General features: G+C 35.0%; 1 non-coding gene across 1 annotated transcript; it reads left to right on the top strand.

Moving 5' to 3' along the window:
• The first annotated feature begins 7957 nt into the window (after positions 1 to 7957).
• On the top strand, positions 7958 to 8064 carry LOC145065080 (small nucleolar RNA R71). Its single transcript, XR_013688232.1, has one exon. It is a non-coding gene; the product is annotated as a small nucleolar RNA R71 (small nucleolar RNA).
• Positions 8065 to 8353: the final 289 nt, after the last annotated feature.

Raw genomic sequence — 8353 nt, 5'->3', positions numbered from 1 at the left:
TTCCATTTACTATAATAGAATATTATGTTATGTTTAAGTATGACTTTTTAGGTTTGATGATATTAATTCTATATAGAATTATAGTATTATTACTCAAATATATAAATTCTATATAAATATAATATAAAATTATAAATTATAAGTAATATTAAAAAACCGATATATCATCGCTAAACCACCGTGATAACCATAATCTCCAATAGCGGCATGTGACCGCTTTTGAAATTTTGACCGCGATAACGACATAGGCTACCAGAGGGCAAGAAATTTAGAATAAGAAAAGTTTTGTCCATGAAAGGAAAGCTATACGATCTAGTTTTTTCAGTTATTCAAATTTTACCCTTGGGTTATTATTTGTTTGCAATATTGGTCCCCAATGGAATTTCCGTTATATTTGGCCTTGTGTGCGTACGTTGGGCATACTCTTAGTATGTTGGGCGTATATAGCCAGAGTGAAAACCCTAAATTTTAGGTTTAGACCCTATTTAAGCACCTTTATGGCCTCATGCACCCTCTTATGTTTAGCCCCTTTCTCATTTCGAAACCCTAAAGTGTGTGAGTGACTTGTGAAGCTTGAAGAGCCTTTTGGTGTCATTTTGGAGCTCTTGCAGAAGAAGGAAGAACCTTGAGGTTGTGGTGTTTTCACTCAAGGCCTTGGATCCAACATCTACTTCCCTTTGTGCATCTTTTGGAGGTATAAAGATCCAACCTTGATGAGTATTTCATTTGGATCTAGTTTTAGCTTAAAGTTGGCACCTTTTTGTCCCACTCTTGATCTTTGTGAGTATGGAATACTCCAAGACATTTTAGTTGTCCTTCCAGATGTCTTAGGGTGTGTTATGTCATAAAACTATGATCTTGGACATTGGTTTCTTCCCATGCATGGGCTAAGTTGTCTTAATGGGTCAAAACGTTAGGGCTTTTCTTATAAAGGTCTTAATAACCATGCAAAACCATAAAGTTGGAAACTTTATGGTTAAGATCACCTTTTAGGGTCTAGATTTGTATTTTGGACATCAATGCTTAAGGATTAAGCACTTAATGGACAAAGTTAAGAGCAATCGCGTATGTATGCTGCAAGTACATAGTCAGCTCCCCCGATTCTGGTAAGCCAAGTAGTATGCCCCATGTTCATTTTGTGTATGCCAAATGTACTCACTAAGTCAATTCAATTGACTCAATTGAATTTGACCTGGATTCTTAATAGGGTTTGACCTAGGCGTATTTTAGATAGTTTGATCTATATGCTGAGATTGTGTCAATGAATTCATTAAGGTGACTCGTAGAGTTGATCTTGGAGTGGTGTGCTATTCAGTTGGCTTATCAGTCTGTAAGGAGTTTTCTCACTAGATCCATGGGTCGAAGGCACCAATTCCGACCCCTTACTTGTTATGTGGAATGCTAGTTGTCTCTCTGATACTTTCATGAAAGACCAGGATCTGGCCCCTGGCAATTGTATGAAAGACCAAGATCTGGCCCATGCCACTTGTATGTAAGACCGGTATTTGGCCCTCGACACTCCAAGGAAAGACCATAGGGGTAGCCCATGGAACTTGTATGTTTTTCTATGTGCTATTTTGAGGAACTCACTAAGCTTTGTGCTTACATCTATGTTTATGGTTTTAGGTACTTCCGATTCGAAAGGGAAAGGCCTGACGTGATGGAATAACATCCTCCCCTTATGATTTCTACATTCCGAATGATTGTACTCTGATGTTTTGAATACTATATCTGGATGTTTGGTTTTGAACAATTAATGAATGATTTGATATACTTTAAAATGAAAAAAAATTATTATTGTTTTCGGGAGGTTACAAAAGCTAAATTTGAATTTGGTTTTTTTCAAACCTTGTCTTATGATTGTAGGTTGGAAATGATAGATTCACATAGATGGGAAGTTACGCACCATAAAATCTAGGTTGCAAAGTTTTCGCTCTAATTCATGAGAATGATTATGAGGAAACAATTTCGCTAGTAGATTTTAAAGGATCTGGTAAATATCAGTATGTATATTGCTTGTATTAATTGCATTCTCAAATTCACAATATGATTACGACATCCCTTTTCATATTTGAAATTTAGAGGAATGGCAAGGAAATGTTTGAACTTTCAAGACTTACGTTTATGAGTTATGAAAGGGTTTGAACACACATATGCTATCCAATGAAGGTGTATAAGCTTAATAATTCTAGTTGGAGACTTATCGAAGCATCACGTAACAAAAATCTATACTTTAGTAAGAAAGTCAAGAGTATTGATTTCTAGAAATTCATTTGATTTTTGGATACATGTCAAAGCTAGTGGGAGCATAATTGTCATGCTAGTATTTTATGATGATAACACTGTTCGTAGGGAACAAAGTTTTTCAATTTTCACATTGCAAAGTTTGGTAATTGTTTCTCTATGATAGAATTAAGGGAGAGGGCACTCATAATTTGTTTGAATCTAAAGGATTAGATTGTATAGTTTATTAGAACTTAGTCATAGACATATGTAAATAACATGTTGAAATGGTTCAACATAGGAAATTAAATATATGAAAATATTATAGCAAGAGACTGAACAGATATCAAATCCTTATGTGAGACATAATGAACTGAGCCCTATGTGCTTCTGATATAGGATCAATTACATATACTCTAATATTCATGTATTCTGATTTTTCTAAATGCCTTGAGCATTGAGAGGAAAAGGATTAGAATTTTTGTGTTACTAGAGTTGTTAAACAACTGTAAAGAGCATTCTGAGATTTACTGAAGATTGGTATCTTGTGGACAGTTGAAGTATGGTATTAATTTGGACGGACCATAGTGACATGATTCTGGAATGAAATGGTTCCTAATCAGAATTGATGGTCATATGGGAATATGGAAATGTTTCCATAATGGGGGTTGATTATTAACTCTACATGTGAGTTGGAAACTTTAATGCAAGAGAAGTGTTCAAGGAGTGTACCTTGAAATGGAACCTTCATTATCATGGATCTGTTTCTAGTAACAAAGTTCCAATGCAACATTCTATAATATCGTTAGCTCAGTCTCTTTGAATTTGAAGCCTCGAAATCACAGAAGGTCAATGCATGTAAGGTTGGAATTCCAATACATTTTAGACAGTGACAAGAATTTGGAATTGTGCAATGTGTATCATTGGAACAATGTCCAGTCGATGTGTTCACAAAGGAAGGTCCATAGAGAGGCACAATATACATGTTCATAGCATGACATAAGTAATGTTATTTAATCCAATTGGTTAGTTGATTGCTCGAAACATTATATAATGAACAAATTCGTAATTATTATGGTGATTAAATAATAGATATTTATTTATTTCAATTGGTTTGAGACCATATTTAATTAGTTTATTATTATGTTACAATTTGCATGTTTTACTTCCTGAATAATTTGATAATTCGAATTGCACAGTTGCTCATACATTTGGAAGTAAATAGTGAAATAAAACTGTCATGAATTGGATTTTAGATTGTCTAAGGATTTTAGACAGCAATTGTGTTTGCTACAACCTTCATGAGTACTTAGAAAATGGAGATTTTGAGTATTGGATAAACCCACGCTCGGATAATTACTTCATGGAGTGTATCACAAGTAATTTTGAGATGATAATATCTTATATTCTTGAAATGGAGATATATGAGTTGTAGTTTACAAGTCTGTTGTGTATTGGTGTTACATAAACACATCAGTAGCGTGATGTTATAAAACGTAATGCCATGCATGATTTGGTGAGTAAAAGATACAAGCATATGAGTCAAAATTTATTCGTTCCTTTTTCCCTAACAGGAAAAGCGATATCGTTGGGCCCCTCGATAATTTGTTGTCGACATTTGAAGTGGTTGGCCAAACCCGGACTGAATTGATGTGTTCAATTAGTAGTTTTAATTCAGTCATCATAAATCAGGAAATAGATAAACATAATCTTAGACTATGAGATTGATTCTAATCCATGTCTCATGTCCACACGATATCTTGTAAAATGAAGGAATATTCGATCACGTATCTAAAGGACAAATATCCGATCAAATCAGAGTTCGGCAGTTTCTTTGGAAAGCATGATTTGCTTTTTCATTTAGAAGTTATACCTATAATTTTGTTCTAGACTTATCTAAGCGGGAAACTATTGGATTAGGTGTCTAATCCAGTAACTAAATTAGTATAATCTTGGATTACTAGCAAAGTCTTTTTTGGGTTACCCTCAAGCCTAGTAATTGACCGGATTTCTATTTGGAGAGAGAGAATGATTTATTAAGTAATTATATGATTAATAAATTAATTAGAAATCAAAATAAATAATTTATCAATGTATTATGAGAATAATATATAAATTAAAAATTGTATTGTTTAATTAAAAATTAATCATAAGTTAATTGGGATTAATTGGATTAATTAAAAGTGGAAGGAGTAAAGGTGACAATGTTCAAAAGTTGAACATTGACCAATTTTGGAACCTACCTAGGAGGGGGACGAAATTTTATATGGTTATGGGGTTTCTAGAACTTTTCTTGGGTTTTAAGGAAACTTGGATGCCTTAGGGGGAAAGCAAAAGGGATAGGCTTATCCAAGGAAATTTGCCTTATCCTAACTCCTCTAGTCACCTATCTAAACCCTCCTAAAGGTCCACAATTTTCTTCATCGCTTCTAAAAGAGGTAGAAATGAAAATTCTTCCTCTCCCTCTCTCCTCTTTAGCCTCCAACCTGCTAGGGGTTGGGTGTGAGCCATTAGAGGCACATGACTTCTTGTGCTTGCTTTCTAAAGCTAGATCAAGAAGGAATCAATGTTTATTTACTACAATAAACATAAGGTATGTATTTTCTAATAACCCCTTGTTATGTTTTGAAAATAGCAATGTAGTTCTAAAGCTCTTGATATTCAATAGTTGCTTGCAAATTATAGTGAGGACATAGATCCTTTATGGTACATGTGAACTTAGGGTTTATGTTTTTCCGCCAAAAATAATTTTTTTTGTAACATATAAAACCCATCAATAAAATGGATTAAAGTTGGAAACATCACCTTGGGACTGTGTACTTTCTTTTCTAGGACCCATTAAACATGCAAACCAATCAATAAACAAGACCAAAACAAAAACCACAACAAATTAAATCAATAGAAAATGAAATGGGGCTATATTCATGTTCTCACTTCGTGAGACTCAAAGCTCATAACGTGAGTTCAGTTCGTCGGCAGTGATGAAATCGAACATTATACAAGCCAAATTGGTCCAAATAAACACAAAGGGTTTAGCCTAGCATTGATCTAAGTCGATAACGTGTACATGTAATCCTAATTTCTAAGAAAAAATCAACAATTCCGCATATGAACCCTAAAAATGAACCCTAACTTCCAAACATAAAATCAGTGAAATTTAAGGGCTTAAAAATATAAATCTTACCTTTTGATGAGTGAATATCATGAAATTAAGGAGCACAAAATTGGTAGCCCAAAAATCCAAGTGGGGGGGCGGGGGGACCAAGGGAGCGATTTCACGTCGTAAGTGGTAAGAAAGTATAAGGAAAATGGTTCTTTCGAGAATTAAAGGTATTTGGTCCCCTCAAAACTTACATCATGAGTTTATAATGCTCACATCGTGAGCTTTAAAATGGCAGATAGGAACGAGACTCTTTTAATCCCCATATCGTGGCAGTATAAAGCAAGGTCGTGGGCTCTGTATATTGACGAAAACCATTTTTTTTCCTTTTAATTTTTTTACCACTCACAAATTAGATCCCAAACTTGTTTTTTTTAAATAGAAGATTAACTAATGAATAATCCTAAAAAGCAAATAAAATAATGCAAAACAAATTAACTAAAAACGAAAGAAAAAGAAAATGCAAACCGAACTCAAGTTGCCTCTTGAGAAGCGGTTCTTTTGATGAAGTCGTGAGTTGAACTCCTTCCCGCTCTACGTTGTTGTAGGTGGGGGTGTAATTCCCCTTTTCTCCTTTTGTTCCATCCACATCCTTTTGCAAACCACAACTCTCCTTAAATACGCTTTCTTCAAATTTTATCTCTTCCTTGGATTGTCGCATGCATCGTGTTTTCTCTTGACTCATTGAGATTTTTCAGTCATGGTACTCTCCTATTTTTTATCTTCAGTTGGTTCCTTCTTGTCCACTTCCATATTATCAAGCAAGGTCTATTTGCTTTCTTGTTCCTCCTCATCCCTCAACTAAGTTCTTCATATTTATTTTCCTCCTCAATTAGAGGTTTTCGTGTGGTAAAAGCAAAGACTTCGAAAACCATAGGAATCGAGGCTCGAGGCTTGGTGTACTTTACTACTTCTTGGTTTTCCCATATTTTTACTTCTTCTTCCATCAGTTTTTTTCAATTCTGCAAGCGTATTATCTTCATTCACCCCATCCATAAGTTATACCTCATCTTTTGTTTTCGATTTCTTGAATTTTTCATCAACCCATAATGTAATCTCCTCCTTCCCCACTCGTATGGTAAGCTTAGACTCTCGAATTTCTACCAAGGCTCTTGCGGTGTTGAGTATTGGGCGTCCAAGTATAATTGATACATCATCATCCTCTTTCATATCTATGACCACAAAATCAATTGGAAAACGAATTTCCCAATTTTAACCAATAAGTCTTCTACTATACCTCATGGATAAGTCATCGAATGATACGCCAAATGGATTGTTATCCTTGTGGTTTTCAATTCTGGAAGTTCAAGCTTTTTGATAAAAAAGAATAAGGCATTAAATTAATGCTAGCTCCAGAATCGGATAAAGCGCATGTCTTCATGGCATTTCCAAATTCACATGGTAATGTAAGGTGTCCTGGATCTTCCATCTTTGTTGGTATTCCTTCCATGATAACTGTTGAACATTTCTCATTAAGGACAACCTTGGATGTCTTTTTTAGTTGTTGACGAGTTTCGAGAAGATCTTGAAGGAATTTCGTGTACTTGAGCATTTTAGCTATTGATTTAACGGATGAGATATTAGTTGGAATACCCTTTACTTGGTCAATGAATCTCTTATGCTCTTGTTCCAATGGATGTGCAATTGCTCGAGAAGGATAAGGTAAGGGAGGTTGATAAGGCTTGACAAAAGAACTATTTTTCGAATTATTCTGATCCCATGAAGTGAGTGGTAACTGTTCATGTTGTGAATCCTAAGCATCAACTTGTTCTTCTTTTTCGATCTTTTCTTATTTTGGTTGTGGATTGGGCTGCTTAGAGGCTTCATGTAAAATTACTAGAGGCTCATAGATGATGTCTTCTTCAGTGGTGAAGTCCGTGGCATGAGGTTGTGGTTTTGGATCGGGATTTTTGGATGGTAACCGTTCGTTAACGAGCTTAGGTAATTGCCCCGTTTGAGTCTTGATGTTTTCAATGGAAGCTTGTTGGTTTCTAATTGTAACATCGTGTCTTTTCTCATAAGCTTCCATGAATCTATTGAGTATTAACTCAAAATTCGGTTTCTTCTTGGGTGGTGGTTGTTCTTTTTGGTAGAAGCCTCGTCCAGTTTGCCGATACTTTTCTTATTTTTTGCTTCTTGTATTCTTCATTTGGAAACCATTCCCTCTTTGGCTTCCTCCAATCATCATCAAACTGGTCACCAATATAGTATCATACTTGTGCTTTTCGGTTCCCATTCTCATCTAAATCACAATCTTTTGTTAAGTTTGGTCCATTATAATTGTCACACCTGGCTTGTATGGCATCTAGAGAGTGACCCATCTTTGTCATCTTTTGGTCCATATTTTCTAGTTTCTCCATTACAACTGCTAAATCTTCCGAATCTCCATTTCCTTTACTTCTTGTAACATCCTCTCGAGGATTGTGATACTCTATTGAATGTTTCGTGAATTCTTTTATTAATTCTTTGTTTGTATCCATATCTTTCTTCGTCATTGGTCCTTGAGAGTCAAGGAGTTTCCTTGTGGTAACATTCACCCCATCATAAAATATAGAGACCTCTTGTTGCACGTTTAAATCATGTTGAGGTAAATTCCTAAGCAATCCCTTGTATCTTTCCCAAGCTTCAGATAAAGACTCATCATCCTTTTGATGGAAGTTAGCAATCTTCTTTTTGAGTTTAGCTATCTTTGATGGAGGGATGATTTTTTCTATGAATGTTTCACAAAAGTTCTGCCAGGTTCTTGTTGTTTAAGGTGCTAATGATTTCAACCAAATTTTTTCATCTCCAACAAGTGTCAATGGAAGCATCCTCAATAAAACTGCATCTCTCGAAACATCTGAAACATTGAAATAGTTTGCAATGTCCAATACCTCATCAATATGTTTGAAGGCATCTTCATAACCTTTCCCAGAAAATGGTATGTATTTGAGAATTGTGAGAATGTGGCCCTTAAGCTCAAAGTTTATG

Source organism: Lactuca serriola, chromosome 7 (assembly GCF_051521515.1).
Source record: "Lactuca serriola cultivar US96UC23 chromosome 7, Lser_US96UC23_V15, whole genome shotgun sequence".
NCBI lineage: Eukaryota > Viridiplantae > Streptophyta > Magnoliopsida > Asterales > Asteraceae > Lactuca > Lactuca serriola.
Note: the sequence above shows the minus strand (reverse complement) of the source record. Positions and strands in the feature narration are given on the sequence as shown.